Source organism: Choristoneura fumiferana, chromosome 21, assembly GCF_025370935.1.
Source record: "Choristoneura fumiferana chromosome 21, NRCan_CFum_1, whole genome shotgun sequence".
In the NCBI taxonomy this organism is placed as follows: Eukaryota; Metazoa; Arthropoda; class Insecta; order Lepidoptera; family Tortricidae; genus Choristoneura; species Choristoneura fumiferana.
In genome coordinates this window covers 13,063,926-13,083,140 of record NC_133492.1, presented here as the reverse complement: position 1 = coordinate 13,083,140, position 19,215 = coordinate 13,063,926, and the positions used below count along the sequence as shown (strand labels likewise).

At 36.5% G+C, this 19,215-nt stretch overlaps 1 pseudogene; it reads right to left on the bottom strand.

Annotated features, from left to right (window-relative positions):
* Positions 1–595: 595 nt before the first annotated feature.
* LOC141439739 (alpha-tocopherol transfer protein-like) lies at positions 596–17,950 on the bottom strand (annotated as a pseudogene).
* Positions 17,951–19,215: the final 1,265 nt, after the last annotated feature.

The following is a 19,215-nucleotide window of genomic DNA, read 5'->3' as shown; positions in this document are numbered from 1 at the left end:
AACGTAGAACGTAGTAATCGATCGGTATTGTAAGAAAAAAGACGATAGAATAAGGCATTTACAGAAATGAATAAAAAAAAATCATCATCATCATTATCATATCAGCTGAAAGACCTAAGGCTGAAAGCCGTCCGCTGCAGGACACATGCCTCCCCCAAAGAGTCCACAACGATCGATCCGTGCTGCCGCATCCAACTAGTTCCTGTTGCATCCAACCTTTACCAGATGGTCGGCCCATCTTGTTGGGGGCCTTCCAAAATTCGACTTGCTAACTACTCGTATATTTGAAGACAACTTAAATACAATCGAGTCTCTTCAAGAGATACCACAGGACCCCGAAGAGCTGGCAGCTTCCTCGCTCAGCGCATCAGTCTTAAGATACAGCGAGGAAATGCTGCCAGCATCTTTGGTATCATGCCGCAGGGGCCATTTTTAGAATTATTATTTTAGTTTATTTAATTTTAATCTACATACTTTTAATTTGTTTATTATGGATCTACCTTTTATATTATTCTATCATTAAATTATTTCATCGATCCATGGATATCTCAACTTTAATACATACGAACATCGAGAGTTAAATAAAAGCTTGTAAAAAGGTAGAGTTTTTATTTAGGTAGTTATTGAATTGTTTTATTTTTCTATATTGCAAAACATTTACTTAATCTCAATTATAAAAAACAAAACTAATCAATAGACAAAGTCTTAAAGGAGCCAGTCATGGCACTCTCTACAATTTAGGTTTCTTCTTCAGGTCAGCCTTCCATATGTTATCGTTGAGGTAGAAGTCTCTGTAAAAAAGAAAATAAACTGTAGTTAAATAATTGGATAACTGAAGTTTTTTAAAGAGATGCAGAATAGTGAAGATTATGAATACTTATTTTCTACGTGTAAGTAAATTAATGGTTATTCATTGATATGGATTTTGACCATGTTTCTTCACGTTCAAACGTGCATCACGGCTGCGTATGTGCGACACATTAAATATTACAAACTATCCCTTCCAGTTCCTCATCGACTATCACAAATAACACACAAAATATTACTCGTTCTCCCTGTTTCCGCGAAATTCGTTTGTTCGAAAGGTGTTGTCTGAGGATGACCTTGTAGATAGTTTCAAACGCGTAATAGTTTCGTGTGATGTTTTAGTTGCTGACGAGTTCTGCATTTTACTTGTAAATCAAATATCGCTTGCTCAAAAAAGTCTAAGATTTTTTTAAACGGAAAAGGTATTTCCTCATCATCTATCTATAGAATCATCTCTCTATCTATAGAAAGGGTTGGAAAGTAGATAGATAGACCCTCCAACCGTTTACGTCTTTCCATTCCAAATAATTAAGAAAGTAGGAGTTGTGGCTTCTAAAAGCTGCCATGGATGGCTCTACATACATGCCACTACTGGCATACTCGTAATCACCGATTACTATTTTTGACTCGTTGGATGGATCCCCGGTAGCCTAGTTGGTATGCCACCTCTGGCGTGTGAAACCACAGGAGGTTCGGGTTCGAATGAGGGCTATCGTTTTTTGTCTCACTAGATGGCGCACTGTTGCGTGAGGCTTTTAAGTATGGCTTTCAAAGTCTGTTATTACGGGCGTGAAAACAAAGTTTAGATTAAAATCATTTATTTAATACACCTTAAAATCGTACCATAAAAATATCAAGTATGCCACAGTGTTGCATAGTTCCCGTTTTGTTCGGAAAAAGGGAGGATAAAGGTTTCCGAAAGACAAAACTGTCTCAAAACACAGACATTTATTGCCCCGGAACGCATATTTGCCATAATTAATTTCAGGTATTGCAAAATATTCACAAAGTTATTCTAATTATAAATAAACTCGCGTTGCTCACCCAAAACTATGAGATTTTACATTTCATAGACCTCACGCTACACTAGGGCCTCTAGTGGTGAATTCATCTGCGATAGCCCTCATTAAGTCTACTAAAGCTCCTTTTTATTCTCTAGGAATTAAAGCTTTTTTTTAAAATAACTTTGAACCCCTAAACACCAACACGGTGTTTGTGAATGGAGGATTTAAGGCGTGGAAATAACCTCAAAATGACAACTGTGCAAAATATTAAAAAAAACTATTTAATTTCGTGAACACAAAAATGATTACGAATATTAATGTATTGAATTATTTTAAGGATTAATTCATTTTATAAAGCATAGTCCGATTAGATTTAAAATAGTTTTCAATTTTGAAACTGTTGGCTAAATATGCAAGCATAAGCGTCACTTTATAAACAATAAAAGAAAGAAAAAACGCGCAACCAATTTCTTTTTGCTATTTGAAATTTGAACAGATGGCCTGTCCAATAGTCGAGCGTACGTTTTTAAAAGTAATAGTATTGTAATTTTGAACAGAACATTGTTTTATTCCTCGCATTCAAAGTGAAAATTAGAGTGTTTAATGCGAGACTAAACAACCATAATGTCACTCGAACTATAGCCACCCTCGCTCTGCTCGTGTAGCTAAGCATCTCGTGTCATTATGGCTTGTTTTAGTCCCTTGTTGAACAATCTACTATTTCATTTAAAAAAACATCTGAGGAAGGTTCATATATTCTGGTACTAAATTTTACCTTTGCTCCTGTATTTTCGCCACCCACTTGAGGTGCTGCTGCCTCATACTTTCGGGTGCTTCTCCTTCGTATTCCACCGGGAGGTATTGCTTCCCGACCGCTTTGTGCAGGCTAGCGTAGTTAGGGTGAAAATTTATCTGAAAAAACCGGACAGGTGCCAATTGAACTTGCGTGATGGTTGATGGGCGTTTGCGTTAAATACAAAAGCTACGTTACGTTAAAAATCTCTATGTAGCTTACTGTGTTTCCTGTACTGCTTAGGTACTATGTGGTTGTGTTTCAATAAAAGTTATTGTATTGTCTCGTGCCAGCTGGGCTATAATAATAATACCTCTTGTGCTAATTATTTCACCAACTGTCTACGAGTACATCGGAACAAAAAAGCTTAAGTACAGTCACCAGCATTAATATCTGCCACAGCGGAGCGTGCAAAAGTATCTGACACGTCCTTCCAGCCCTAGAAATAAAGTCGTATCAGATCAGATATTTATGCACGCTCGTTGTGTCAGATATTGTGCTGGTGACTGTACTTACTTGCTGACTGAATTAACGAGCAAGATTTTGGCCAACGGATTTCACTTACAATACATATTAGTGAATAAATGGACTTACCACATTGATGATGTACGCTGGCAACACCGGTTTGACTAGCGCGAACAATTTTTCATAGTAAGGAGGGTAGTTGACGATTTGCACTGATTTCACCCTCACAGGCATACCTTCCTGTAATTTATAAAAAAACGTACTCAACTGACATAAAATATTAAGTACAAATACAAAATAATTTATTTCACCCAAACAGGTAACAGATAAATAATTGATTAATTAGATTCCTGGGAAAAATAGAATACCTTATTTTTAGTCCGTCAGTTACCTACATTGACGAAGCCTTTTTTTTCAACAAAAAAAAATTCGTGGCCTCTTAATGGATTTCAAACACTGTTGCGTGAGGTTTTTAAGTAGGCTTTCAAAGTCTTTTATTACGGGCGTGAAAACAAAGTTTAGAAATTAAAATCATATTAAATACACCTAAAAACGTACCTACCATAAAAATATCGAGCATGCCATAGTTTGCATAGTCTCCGTTTTTGTTCGGAAAAAAGGGAGGACAAAGGTTTCCGAAAGACAAAACTGTCCTCAAAACAAACCAGACATTCATTGCCCCGGAAGCCATATTTGCCATAATAATTTCAGTATTGCAAAATATTCACAAAAACTTTCTAATTATAAATAAACCCGCGTAGCTCACCCAAAAACTATGAGATTTGACATTTCGGAGACCTCACGCTACACTAGCGCCTCTAGTGGCGAATTCATACGCGATAGCCCTCATTGGCAGGATACTCGGCGCGGACAGCCAAAAGATGCCGGTTCGAATCCCTTTCAGAGCTTGTGTGAATAATACAAACTTAGTTTTCTTTTTATCTTAAATTTGTTCGAACAAAGGTTTTGCTAATAAAAAGAAAAATACAGCCCGACAAAGATCTTGCAAAAGTTCACTTTTTACAGTTTGCTGGCCACTGGCGCTGTTTTGATTTTTGTCCGTGGCTTTTTAGTTTGTAAAATAATTGAATAATAAGTTGTACCTTCTGTAACTTCTTCTGTTCTTGTACCTTCGTACAAACGTCACCGACATTCATGAAGTTCGCACAGTATTTGAAGATTTAATGTACAGTCGAGTGCATAAGATTGTGAGCAACATTTTGATCAAAAAATAAATTTTGAATCACAAGTTTATGAACTCGACTGTATCTACTGTGATGTCCCAGATATCATTGTAAAATGTCTTACCATTGAGTATAGAGTTACAAATAATGAGTATATTCAAGGCAACCATAACTTGAACAATAGCTTTTAAACCGCATATCATTTAGGTACCCTTGACATCCCTTGATTCTTTTATTGTGGACACCAATCACGTTAAGTGAACTGCACACATGCGCGTAAAATGATGGCATTGCGTGCGCGCATTGAATTATAAGCAATAACATTGGGACCAAGTTTATTTTCGTGTTGGCGTACAAATGGCTAGAGCAATTAATTCCTTTGGGGTACATTCTTGGAAATAAAATTATTAACGCGGCCATTTCCACTTTACCTACTACTAACAAAAGTAAAAGTCGCTCATTGAATGCAACAGGGCCACAAATCAAAAAATTAGAAAATTGTTTTATTGCAAAATCGTGGTCTAATTGACCATAACTTTATACTAAATTGAAGACACCCATAATTTTTGCGTCATTTATTGTCGAATCGTTCAACCGCCTTTTTGCATTTGGCGGTTTGCAAGGTAACGTCAGTGCAAAGCCGCCATTTTGTCAGTTGCGACCCAGAACTCGGAGCGAACGCACGTGAGTTTCGTATAAAACGGCCACATTCCAAAAAAATGCCGCATAACGAGTTCACTGTTCTGTGTTAAAGTGCCATATTTCGGAATGCGTCCATTTTGCATTCCAAAATCAAGTGAGTATGGTTATAATTTGTAATACAACAGAGCCATTTTTAAAAACACGTCCATTTTGCATTGATATATTACATAAAACAGTGCCATATTTAGAAATGTGTCCGTTTTGTAAAGAACTATATACTATGTTATCCAAAATTTATTTCAATCTAAAACGCAGTTTTAGTATTGCGTGCGTTTTGTAGGAAAATTATTGTTACGAATGTTCAAATATTTTAAAACAAAATTGACGTGTTTGGCTTATCACGCTTTTACGGTGCAGGAAAATATACAGAGGAAACCCTAATATTAAAAGATGAGGCCACCTAGAGGCGATGGGTTCACCACCAACCACATTAAATCACTTGGGTGTATGCGTATGTGTGTTTCTGCTTGCGTGTGTGTGCTTGTGTACGGGTTATAATGGTCCGTGAGTCTACTTACAAACTATATTCATACAAACCGACACAGGACTTCAAAAAAAGCCAGTCAAAATAGTTGTACCCAGCGACTCATCAGCTGAGTACTGTGATACCGACTCTGACAGTGACTAGCGATTCTACAATATCAAGTAGCTCATCCGATTTTTCTTCTGACGATAGTGTCCGGGATCCAAATTATCAGCCAGATACAGAGGAAGACGTACAGTCAAAACGCGTATTACCGACCAACTTTGTGTTTCACCTGAACCTGGACCATCTTGGACAGAATCAATCGATTTGGGTACGCAACGTACAACAACTTTTGTTCAATCCTGATATTCAACCAGCCGACATTGACTTTCAGGCATTGATCATAGAGACTCAGCCACCGGGCATTGAGACTCAGCCACCGAGCATTGAGACTCAGCCACCGGGCATTGAGACTCAGCCACCGGGCATTGAGACTCAGCCACCGAGCATTGAGACTCAGCTACACAGCATTGAGACTCAGCCACCGGGCATTGAGACTCAGCCACCGAGCATTGAGACTCAGCATTGAGACTCAGCCTAGCATTGACAGTCAACCACCTAGCGTGGAACCTCAGCAGCTGTTATCCCGAAAAAGAAAAGCTAACACTGCATCGTCAAAGCAGTTCTTTGCAGTTCATGAGTTTACGCATGCCAATTTTTTGGATGTTAAATGTCTGGCTGTTACTTTTTTTAAATAGAATAAGTAAACTGTTTTTATGTAGTACCTACTTCGCCATAAGAATTTCATATTATCCTATTTAGAAAAAAATCATTAATTCTAAAGTTTCTGAATACTTTTTGAGTTTTTTGTTTTGTGTTAAGTGATTTTTAATACTATTTAAATGTGATTAATGTATGGCAAAATAATACCCATGTAGTATTCGATAGGACTGAATATTGATGTCATGTTTCACCGGAATTTAATCTATCTATCCATCTATATAAATATCTATCTATATAAATAAAAATGAATCGTAAAATGTGTTGCTAAGCACAAAAATCGGTAACCACTGGTCCGATTTCGCTAATTCTTTTATTGGTGTGTTCGTTACTGCCAGGAGAAGGTTTTTATGGAAGAAAATACAGAAAAAATACAACGGGGACGAAGCCGCGGGCAACAGCTAGTAGTTTATAAGAATGTGAAGTTTTGATTTATTTTTGTTATTTTTTTAATTTTGTTATTTGCTATTTGCATGTATGATCACAGTTCCTCTAAGTTTAGCCTACACTTTTTTGATTACTTTAAATAAAGAAAACAATAAATAAAGCGTGTTTTCTATTAAAATGAGTTTTATTTTTGACATAATTTTTATAACATTTTTAAAAATTTTGAATGCAAAAGGGACGTTTATGTTGTTTGCTCTGCGTGGGTGACAGCTATTACACTGGTCTTTTTTATAAGATAGAGTAAAAAATAACGAACACAATGATATATTAACATAATAATAATAAGCAAAAAAAACTTTAAATATTAAAAAAAACACGTTTTAAATTTTGTTTTGGCTTTCCTGTAAAAAATGCTGTTTCTCGTTTGTGGCCCTTTTGCATTCAGTGAGCGAAGTCTTCATTTCATATTACCTAAACCTAACCCATGCTTAGGACTTAATGCTTAGGACGTGGATCCGTGCCAAATTTAAGGCTATCTTTTTGTTATTTTTTAAATTATTTAAATCAGCAGAAGTTGTGCTTATCAAAACAAACAAATGGAACTTTAATATCTGTGTTGAACTCGTCACACTCACGGTGTCCTCTGAGACAATACTGGTCTGATTTTGACAAAGAATGCAGCGATTCATAGGCAGTAATGAGCAAGAAGTTAGTCAAATTTGACTAAGGACTGAAGAAGAATTTAGAACACCGTATCCTCCGGAGTATACATTTTTGCCTGTAACAATGCCTGTGGTTGAACAATGATATCGTCGACATAAAAGTTTCGGCAGCTACCGATACCTTCGCGTTTGTTTATAATATTAGTAGGATAAAAACTCCTCCTCACCAATAAAAAGAGCAGAAAGTCCCTGAAGAACATTATGTTGACTTTGGGCAGCAATCGCAACGTGTAGTCCTTCAAGTCCATCATAATTACATGTCCCTGAGGGTAGTACTCTCTGTCGCTTAGCCAATAGTCAGCTTGCAGCGAAAACGACTTGAGTAGGCTGTAGTAGTCGAAATTCTCCAGCGCAGGGTCATCGAGCTGATGAATCAGGATCTCAATTTCGCCTGCCTCGTAAGCTGCTACGTTCCTGGAAACACATAAGTTAGTCAGCATTATTCAAAAGTGAAGTTTTTTCGATTTAGGCTGTAACAAGCACTTATACACAGATGGCTGTGGGGCTGAAAAGTTCTCAAATGGATTTTCTCACACTCCACCAACGAGATAGATGGATGACCTGGTTAAATCCGCGTCACGGTGGATGCAGGCCGCTTCCAAAGCAGAAGCAGTTGGAGGTCTATGGGATATGCCTTTAGCCCAACAGTAGACGTCCTACGGCTGATGATAATGATGAAGATAAGGAAGCACTTGTAAATGTCAAATGTCATTAATCCTACGTATCATAGAAGCGTAATAGTCATCGCAGTTTGGTAGTTTCGCTATGTACTCTGAAGAAGAGGGTCATGGGTTCGTTCCCGTGGATTTTTTTTCAAAGAAAACACCGGAAGGAAGTCTGCATAAGTACACCTACAAAGCAGTTCCAATAATCAATAATCATTTATTCATTTGTCCAACATAGATAAAATTGATTTGGTCTTAAATTATGTTTTTAGAGTATCACTATGTGGTGCCCCAGGGCATACCGATATTGCCTTTTATTAAACCTATTTACTCATTTTTTTAGTCATACATAACATTAAAAACAATATTTTTATATTATAAAAAATTCCCTGATGGAGTAGTATGTACGCCTTTTCGGCCATAAAAAATATTTTGTTTTTTCTTAAATTCGTATAATGTTGTCAATATCATGCATAGCCCTCGGTAATTTGTTATATATTTTGGGGGTCATTCCAAGTACGCTCTTCTTAAGTAAAGCTGTTAAAGTTCATTGTGTGTATCAAGTTCCTATTCGTACTGAATCCGTATGAGAACTACAGCCCAAGCCCTCTCATTCTGAGAGGAGGCTTGTGCTCAGCTGTGGAACTATAGCCGGATGACGAATATTTATAGTTATTTTATAATAGTAAATAAATCATGGGACAATTGACACCAATTGATCTAGTCCCAAAGTCAATAAAGATTGGTTATAAACTAGGTACGTAAACAACAACATGGGCATCTAATGAATACAATGTATGTATAAAAGAGACATTGTTTCCATTGTATGTTTAAACCCTTAATCACAATTCATAGTAAATTGACTACAAACGTCAAGGTCATTAGTTATTTACCTGAAATAGCAGTAATATGTCTACCAATTATTACCTGCAACAGTTGAAAAGTCATGTAATTAACTTCGGATAATGAATGAATTACTCTGTTGCCATATTATTATGGGCACTGATACAATGTAACTGGTGTACAACGAGATCATAATAATTATCAACCATAAACACACGAGATAATCTTTTCGATGATATCCTACTAATAATTACAAATAGACATAAGACGTTTCAGGCCAAATGTATATCAAGTCTTCCGAGCACGCGGTCACAAAAATACTAGATCCAAAGACTAGGTCCTCGAGTAGGTACCTATCAATCAATCAATCAAAATTATTTACTACAAATCACATACCTACATATAGACATGTGGAACAAAGAGCTGCTATACATGTGATGCCCAACAAGGACACAGCAACATTAAGAGGATAGTTAACCATAGTGACTGACAATAGCTTACTTATTCTACATTATAATTAAAAATACATAATATTCATTGAAAATTTTCATTAAAAAATCATTCTTTCAATTCAATTCAGTCTTATTTCATTTATTTCAATTCAAAATTCAGTCATACAGTGAAACAGTGAAACTACGATTTTCAAATGTTTTCAATAGACTCTTTATAACGGACTTGCGGGTATTTTTGTAACACCGGTAATGGACGTTATGGCCTGTATAGATATATGCCTTTGACTGAATTTGGGATTACGGCATTTAAGTTGTCTAACCGCTAGGACAATTCTTTTAATCTTTTTACCGTCGTCATCTCGTCATAACTTAATTGTAGACAAAATGAATAACCATTTGGCCATGGCTAATCTTTTTTTCGTCAAAGTAACGCCGCATTCTGACACATCGATTAAGTGTATTGAATAAACTATTTCCGGGTTCCGAACAAATTTCAAAGGCAGCGAAAAGTTTGTACTTCGAATTTCTGTAATAACTAGGTTTTTTTCTGGCAGTCACAGGCTTTAATGTCTTGCTTCCTGGTACAATTTCATAATTTTAAATATTGTCACTACTTACTTTTAAAATATCTCGTACACACCCCAAAATCGATGATTTATTGAGCGAAATTATCAACATTAAAGGTTAAAATTTTGTTGACGTATTGTTTTGAGATAGGTACGAGATTTTTCAAAGTTGGTTTTAATATCCCTTCCCAATTTTGTATTTAAAAAAACCGGGCAAGTGCGAGTCGGACTCGCGCACCGAGGGTTCCGTACCTACACATAATGTAAACTTCAGTTTTGCAATTCTTCGGGCTATGTCGGTAACCTTAGTTCTACTGCGGAAAAATTTCGCACGTATTCTTTGTATTAATTATACATAAACTTTAGGTAGGTACTCTTGATTCAAATTAAAATGGAAACAAACGCAATTCCAGTGTTAAGTTTAACGAAGTGTGAAAAATGGGGAAATTTGCGCAAGAGAGTTGCAGTATTGTTATTTTATTGCTTAACTTTTATTGTGCCTACTCATTATACTTATTTAAATGGTTGCTTTTCAAAATTAGAATAAAAAGGCAAACAGTACGTACGTAAATACGTGTTTTCAAAGTTAAAAGAGGCTTTTAAAATTAGTGAAATGATCGATTGTTATCACCACTGATGCCCTTGACGTGCCCGGTGATGTTAGAACAAGACGAGCCCATCTCTTTCCGAGGATTTCGTAAAAGACAAATAAGGGATCAGATGGAGAGAGTGAGCAGCAGCGCTCTCTATTGTGAACTACGAAATCCGGACTCCGCCACTGCGGTTGGGCGGTGTGGAAGCAAGGTGAAACCTCCACACATTTACCCAAGAAAGTCGTCATGAGGGTTCACTGTTGACCCTCAACCGAGGATAACGACCATTTGGAAAAAATAAAGAGCGTTTAAAGAAAAAAACGCCATTGAAAACATCTAATACTTAGTCCCCAAAACTCGCAGATTATCTTACTACTCGTAATACCTGCTATAGATTTATTTTTATTAATCTATCATGCAAAAACGTCTAAACAGATTTCAATGAAATTTGGCACACAGACAGTTTGTAACTTAGATTAAGGCTATTAACACTTTTTATTACGTAAAATTGCATGGTTCCCGCGGTATACCGGGGGTAGATTTTTTCACATTCATAAAAAGTGGTTGTTATGTTTAGCCTAATTTGAATAAATAGAAATTGACTGACTTTAATAGGCAAATTCTTCTCAGACAAAGTCGCGAGCAACAGTGAGTTCATCAAAATTTTTATGGGAAAATATTCAAGTTGGAACAGATAACCGTTGGGAGAGAAAAGTCCTCGAGTGGCGACCACAAACCGGAAGACGAAGCGTTGGCAGGCCTCCGACCAGGTGGACTGACGACATCGTGAGAGTAGCGGGAAACCGGTGGATGCAAGTGGCGAGTTGTCGTTCTTTGTGGCGTTCTAAGGGGGAGGCCTTTGTCCATCAGTGGACGTCTTCGGGCTGATGATGATGATGATGATGATGATTCAAGTTGGCAAATCTCACAGAGTTGCGTTGATTACAATAGTAAGTACCTCCTCGTTAACTGTGCGTAGACATGAGCGTCCAATTAGTATAGCCGTGCGACAATTGAAGTCATTAAATGATTCCTGTGTTTATCAACGGGTACTTAATATGTAAATTATCATGTTAAGCATATAATATGCCTAACCCTGCAATATGTAGATTTTTCCACAATAAGCGTGCCTTCGTGGATTCATGCGATTACATTGTTGTGAACAAAAAATAACAGGAATCAATATGAGCTCATCATTGTTTGATTGGTTGTTTTCATACTCGTATTTTGCATAATAATATTGGATTGTCTAATAAAAGCGTGATTCTGTTCCTGTTTAAAAAAAAAAAAAAAAAAAATATCATGGGACAATTCACACCAATTGACCTAGTCCCAAAGTAAGCTTGCAAAGCTTGTGTTATGGGTACCTACTATATAAGCAACGGGTAAATATAATTATATAAATAGACACATACTTAAATACATATTAAACACCCAAGACCCGAAAACTAACATTCGTATTTTTCATACAAATATCTGTCCCGACACGGGAATCGAACCCGGGACCTCAAGCTTCGTAGTCAGGTTCTCTAACCACTAGGCTATCTGGTCGTCTAAACCTACTTACCTACTTGCTTGCTTGTGCTTGTACCTACTTTTGATATTACTCATTAATCCTACTAATAATTATAAACTAGCCTTAACCCGCGGCTTTGCCCGCATTAGAAAAAGCTTAAATGCCGTCTTAACTCAACTGTTGTGACATGCCCGTGCAATTTTTAGAAATTTACTTACACGATTCTTGTTACCATGGTAACGCAGTAAATAAAGGCTTGAAAAAAGGTTACGGTAACAATTTGAAAGGACAACTTTCGCTCGCACAACGCCATCTATTGATTGCAAATGAAGTTAACACGTCATCTTGAGAGCCGAAGTGCGGTACGTCACAGTTCTTGGACAGTGCCCTTTATTTCTTGTTTATACTTAAAATATGGATAATATCAAGTATCTTATGTCTAAATGCAGATCTTTGTCTATCTGTACGCCAAGTTTCATGTACCATCAGCCAAATATGTGGTCTATCACCCTAAAGTTGATAATCGTTTGCATGTTATAAAACAATAATGCCAATAGACGTGACTGTCAACTTGAAAGTTCCACTTTAGCGACATATTCATTTGATAGGAACTTGTTTAAAAATTGATATACCACTTATTTGGCTGATGGTACCTTAATCTGTTCAGCTGTTATCGCGTTATTGAGTAACGAACATCCATATATCCAAACCTCTTCACAAACTTTCACATTTATAATATTAGTAGGACAAGTAAGTCTTACTGGATAGGATAGGATGTGAAAGTTTGGATGTTTGGATATTTGTTACTCATCATCATCATCATCAACAGCCCGAAGACGTCCACTGCTGGACAAAGGCCTCCCCCTTAGAACGCCACAATGAACGACAACTTGCCACTTGCATCCACCGGTTTCCCGCTTCTCTCACGATGTCGTCAGCCCACCTGGTGGGAGGCCTGCCAACGCTTCGTCTTCCGGTTCGTGGTCACCACTCGAGGACTTTTCTCCCCCAACTTTTATCTATTCTTCGAGCGATGTGGCCTGCCCATTGCCACTTCAATTTGCATATTTTTCCAGCTATGTCAGTGACTTTAGTTCTTCGACGAATTTCCGTATTCGGGATTCTATCGCGCAAAGAAACTCCAAGCATAGCTCTCTCCATAGCTCGTTGCGTGACTTTGAGCCTCTCTAAGAGGCCAACAGTTAAGGACCACGTCTCAGCGCCATAAGTCATCACTGGCAACACACACTGGTCGAAGACGAAGAACAAGTAAGTCTTACTGGATAGGATAGGATGTGAAAGTTTGGATGTTTGGATGTTTGTTACTCAATCACGAAATATTAGCTGAACGGATCTACACGAAACTTGGCGTACAGATAGACAAAGATTTGCATTGAGACATGGGATACTTGATATCCCGGTAAAGAGTTCTCGGGGGATAATATTTTAATTTTAAACAAGAATAGAGGGCACTGTCTACTCGTAAGACCGGGGACATACCTCGGCTCTCAAGATGACGTGTTTACTTCATCTGCAATCAATAGATGGCGTTGTGCGAGCAAACGTTGTCCTTTCAAATTGTTACCGTTACCTTCTGAGACGTGGGCGCTAACGATGGGCCTCATGAGAAAACTCAAAGTCACTCAGAGGGTTTTCTCTGCGGGATAGAATTAGAAATGATGATATCCGCAGTAGAAGTAAGGTTACCGACATAGCCCGAAGAATTGCGAAACTAAAGTGGCGGTGGGCGGGGCACATTGCTCGCAGGACTGATGGCCGATGGGGTCGGTAGGCCTCCAACAAGATGGAGCGACGACTTGGTTAAGATCCGGTCTGAGTGGAGAGCCTTGGGGGAGGCCTATGTCCAGCAGTGGACGTCTTTCGGCTGACATGATGACCTTTTTTCAAGCCTTAATTTATTGCGTCGCCATGGTAACAAGAATCGTGTAAGTTAACTGTTGTCATTGTATATTTCAAAAATTGTACGGGCATAGTAACTATATACAACAGTTGAGTTATGTTATATATGGCATTAAAATAATTGTAATGCAGGCGAAGCCGCGGGTTAAGGCAACACAGATTTATGTCAATGTGAGAATATTAAAACATATGAGTAGAGCATTCATTCAACTGTTCCAAGTCTCGCCCAATTTTTAACTCCAATGTTTGTTTGTTTGTTTAAACTCTTTACTTTACAAAAATTAAATACAAAATGGTTACACAAAAAAGTGCTAAGTACTAAGACGGACTTATCCCTGAGATATCTGCCAGTCAGACTTGCACTTGTTTGAACTAGGGGTGTTATAATGTTTAATGCCAATGTCTGTCTGTGCCATTGTAGTTCTCAAACGAATAGACCGATTCTGACTCGGTTTTTACATGAAAACGAGTTTCCTTGCGATGGTTCTTAGCTATGTTTGATAAAAATCGGTTCTGCCGCCTCTGAGATATTGAACTTTGAAATGACAATCGAGGGTTTTTCAAGTTTTCTAAATTGATTAGTGTGTTACGTAGTAGGAACAATATAGTAGATTGTACAACGAGAGCATAAAACCATATAAAACGGAGCCATTTTACTCAAGAGGTTCATATAGCCACCTGCGCCGGTACGGCGAGAGTGGATAGACACGTCGAGGGGAAAATGGGTTTAATGCTCGAGTTTTTACACTCTGCTTTTCACTTCGATTGAGAGGAAACTAAATAGCAATACTTAGTTAAAACAATTGTTCACTTACAATACAATACAATACAATTACTCTATATTGTACACCAGAAATAGTAAGCGATACAGAAAACAGGTAGGTACCTAATTAGTTACCTTTTATTTTTCGTGCATTGCTCTATATAATTATAAATTTTTAGTTGTATTGATTTAATTTGATTGATTTTTTAGTTTTACATAAAATTAAAAAATATTAAAAAACACACATATATATTTTTGTTTGTGGCTGTTGACACCTGATTTCCTTGGTCGTAGACGAAGATTTTACTTCATGCACTAGAGCATAAAAAGTAATTTTATGTCCCCTAGATCCCGCATAAATACCAAATTTACAAGCATGACAAGTGAAAAGCACTTAATAGTTCGGATCAAGAGCTTTAGATTTTTTTTGTTTGTTCCTGTGTGTGACCTTAGTGGATTGCGTATTATGCCCCATGTGGTAATGGAATAGTTGTTTCAATAGGTAGCTCATTAAAAAGTCCATTTATGGAACGTAATCACAATGTAATTTGGGCAAGTTACGAAACTTCAAACACCTTGAATCTTGCTCGAAATTGCAACAATAGTAGCCGTTGACCACCATTAAGTAACACCACGTAAATAACAAAAACTATGGTAATGGTGAATTTCCAATAGTAACAACTATAAAAAAAGGTAAGAATCTTTGTTACAATGGTAAAAAAATTACAATTGTTAAAAAAGGTAAACAATTAAAAATATAACCTCAGGAATGCACTTGATGACCTAAGGCAGAGCAAGCACCATCATCAGTAGGTATGAAGATAGTTTTAAACCCTGGGAAGGTAATACGATAGTTTTTATCCTGGAAAACTGTTAATTTCCCTCGAGATAGCAAAAGCTAGTTATTCCATATTTTTAATTTTCTATTACTAAGTTTGAAGTAGATGCCATTAACCGATGAAGAGTTCCGTCCTGTGGAGACGCTCCAGTACCCTTAGTGTAAGTTTTCGGTTACAAAGTACGTCTCGATCGCGTTTGCGTTAAAATCTCAATTTGTATGGAAACACGAACAGCGCCTCTAGCCGAACGTTTACGATGTTCGTGTTTCCATACAAATTGAGATTTTAACGCGAACGCGAACGATACATAATTATTTTGTAACCGAAAACTTACACTAAGGGTACTGGCCGGCCCACTAGAATTTCCTTACCAGATATTATCAGCGGACCTATAAGTATGTCAAAATTCAGATCAGCGGACAGGAAGTAGTCGAAAATGGTTTATGAATTTTCAAACTAGAACAAATAAACTATACATGAACGTTGCAAGTTAAATAAAAGCTTTTAAATATACAAATTATGCCTATCTTCAGTACACAGAATTCACAGACAAAGTGGCCTGTTGCGATTGCCTTTGCCATGGCCACGGTTGCCAAGGTTGTGGACGAAACGTTCCACACACTTCACTTCGTCCGATATTTACACATCCATTTTAAAATATGGCATATGATGCAAGTTAATATCCACGTATTCACAGATTTTAAGATTTGATCTGCGTGGATTTAACGCGTTAAGATCCAAAGTTGATAACAACTTAATTGATTTGTATCGTATTTAGGAAGACTGTTCTTTTCTTAAATTAAGAAATAACATCAAGTTGTAAATTAAATCCAAACCTTTTTCCGTTTTCCTCTTTTTAAATATGCCCCAGCATATTTTTAGTTAAAAAAAACTAGTATATTTACCATTAACCACAAACCATTAACAGAATCCAGCCAAACTCATTAGGCAAGTTGTCATTTTATTACAATTTACTGGAAAAAATAAATAAAATAAATACATTTAGTAGTGCCCATCCGCTGAAACATTTCAGTTTAATTTTAAGGCACCTTGTATAAATTCACCCAAATATGGAACAGAGAAGTATGAACTTAAATTATATGTATTGTTCCATAAAGGTTGCTTACTGCTGACGTAACAAACACTATAATGATATAATACACCATTGTTTCATCCGATTCAATGACTGCTAAAAAGGCATAAATATAATTTGAAACCAAAGAAGTGCCTAATAAAGAAATTACGACATTTTCGCAATGGATTTGTTATTGTTGTAAGTAAGCATTTGAATTCAAAGTAATTCATAACTACATTCATACTACTACTACTATCAAAGTAGCTAGTTCTAACATTAACAATAGTTGTCATAAGATTCCATGTAAAGATAAATAATTCATCATTTTATCTATGTATATTTTGTGTTGATAATAATAATAAAGATTCTTCATTTTTTCTTGTGATGTATTAATATCATATCCATAGGTATAAATATTATAAATGTGAAAATGTGTGTGTATGTGTATGTTTGTCCGTCTGTCACGGCGAAACGGATCGACGTGACTTTTGGCATAGAGATAGTTTATGCGCCAGAGAGTGACATAGGCTACTTTTTATCCGGGAAAAATGCACAGTTCCCGAGGGAACAGCGCGCGATAACCGAATTCCACGCGGGGGAAGTCGCGGGCTGAAAGTAGTACATTTATATTCGGACTAAATCAACAACTAGTTTCAAATATATTCCTTAAAAGTGGAAAGGGAGTTCAATGGTTCCTTGTAAATAAAGAATTTAGTAACAAACGGGAACCATGAAGGCTCTATAATCAACAGAAAAATAACTATTTTGTAAAAAACATAATGTATGCTTTATTACCCGACAACGGCCAGGTAAAAAGGAAGGGTAATGATTTTAGCAGTCCAGCAGGATTGTCGTTCAAACGACTTTCAAGAACAAAATGTAGAGGTAAGCGCCAGCTCTGGGGTCTCCTGAGGTCTCTATCAGCCGAAACACAACATTATATTTCCTAATTATACAAAAAGTGGGTCCCTAAGTAAATTTTCTTCTGACGTCAGATCGCGCACAATTTTATTTAGAAGTGACGTCACGAGCCTCTCCCGAACTTTAACGCGCGCTATCTTTGTATTTTTTTAAACCCTGACGCCGTACGAGGGGTGCTATAACTTATAAGTTTGACCGCTCTGTGTATCTGTGTATCTGTCCGTGGTACCGTAGCTCTGGAACGGGTAAACCGATTTGGCTGCCGTTTTTTTATTTGAAAGCAGGTTTTAAAGGTTACGTAGTAAAAGGAACCCTGAGTTTCGCTATGGCCGTCCGTTAAATGTATTTTCACTTACGTGATATCGAAGGCTGTTTTGAGCTGCTTGGAGCAAGGGTCCCGGTTGGTGTAGACTTCACTCATCATGCTGCGGGTCGTGCAGAACCTGTCGATGCATTTCTTCGTGCGCTCGAGACTCCCATAACAGCTGTGTAGAACTTCTTATCATAATGTCATCTGGAATTAATATTACTGTTATATTATATACTCAGGGGCACAAAGTTTGGCCCACTCACAACAAATTGATACCACTAGGATTTGATTAACCGTTGCCTACTGAATTTAAAATACGAGGTGATTAATAAAAAAATACAATGCTTTTAATCTAGTTATAAACTCTAGCCTGAAACTTAATTTGCACTGCTGTTTGTTAGCAAGATACAATTCTCATTACTATCGAGATATATTTTTGCGTGGTACATACGTACGAGTATACATAATTATCCCGCTAATATTATAGGGAAAACCCCAGTGAATGAACACTTAAGAACTTTTCTCTACTTTGAAAAAATCACTACTCTGTACTTATTAATAATTGTAATGGTTTAATGTAATTTAATCAATCGTTATTTAATAAACAGAATTTTAATTTCTGCGATTTTTTTATTACGTGTATAGTTTTGAGTTATGGGAAGAATTTATAAAAAAGTACCCAAAAACCTAGTAAATGAACGAAAAGTTAATGAATGAACAGAGTAAAAACCCAGTGAATGAACATTATTTAGTTAGTTTTAATCAACATTTAGAAAAGCATTTTTAACATAAAACGAAGTCTTCTTCTTCAGTTATTATATAAAAATCTTGAGGTAGGTACAGCACCTTCAGTATTCCAATTTTGTTTCTGTATTACAAAAATATATATATAATTCTATTAAAGTAGGTACAAATAAGCACCTTTATCTGATTAATTTACTTTTTTTAAAACTCGTACCTCAAAATAGATAATTTTCCGAGTGAACTTTATAGACGTTATATCAAGGTTCAATTTGGTTGACATATTGATTTAGATAAGTACGAGATTTTTTCAGTGACGATAATCCGAGCTTATAATAAAACTTAAAATAACAAACATTAAACTCCATTGATACTCGTATTCTAATCAGTCTGTAATCAGTCTCTAATTAGTTAAAAGTATCATCATTTGGGACAAAAAATCTTAACAACCCAATTTTTAATTATAGATTGTGGCTAATAACAATAAGCAACTTACTACAAGCAAAATCTACATCATTTTTTAATCATTTTTAATTTATATAAAAAAAAATCGATCAAAATAAATCAATAAAAACAAAAAAATATATAATTATATAGTTAATTCATGACAAATAAAAGGTACACATTAACTGAAACAATTGTTTTAACTGTTCCTATTTCCTTTCCTCGCAATCCTTATTTTCTCCTCGACGTGTCTATCC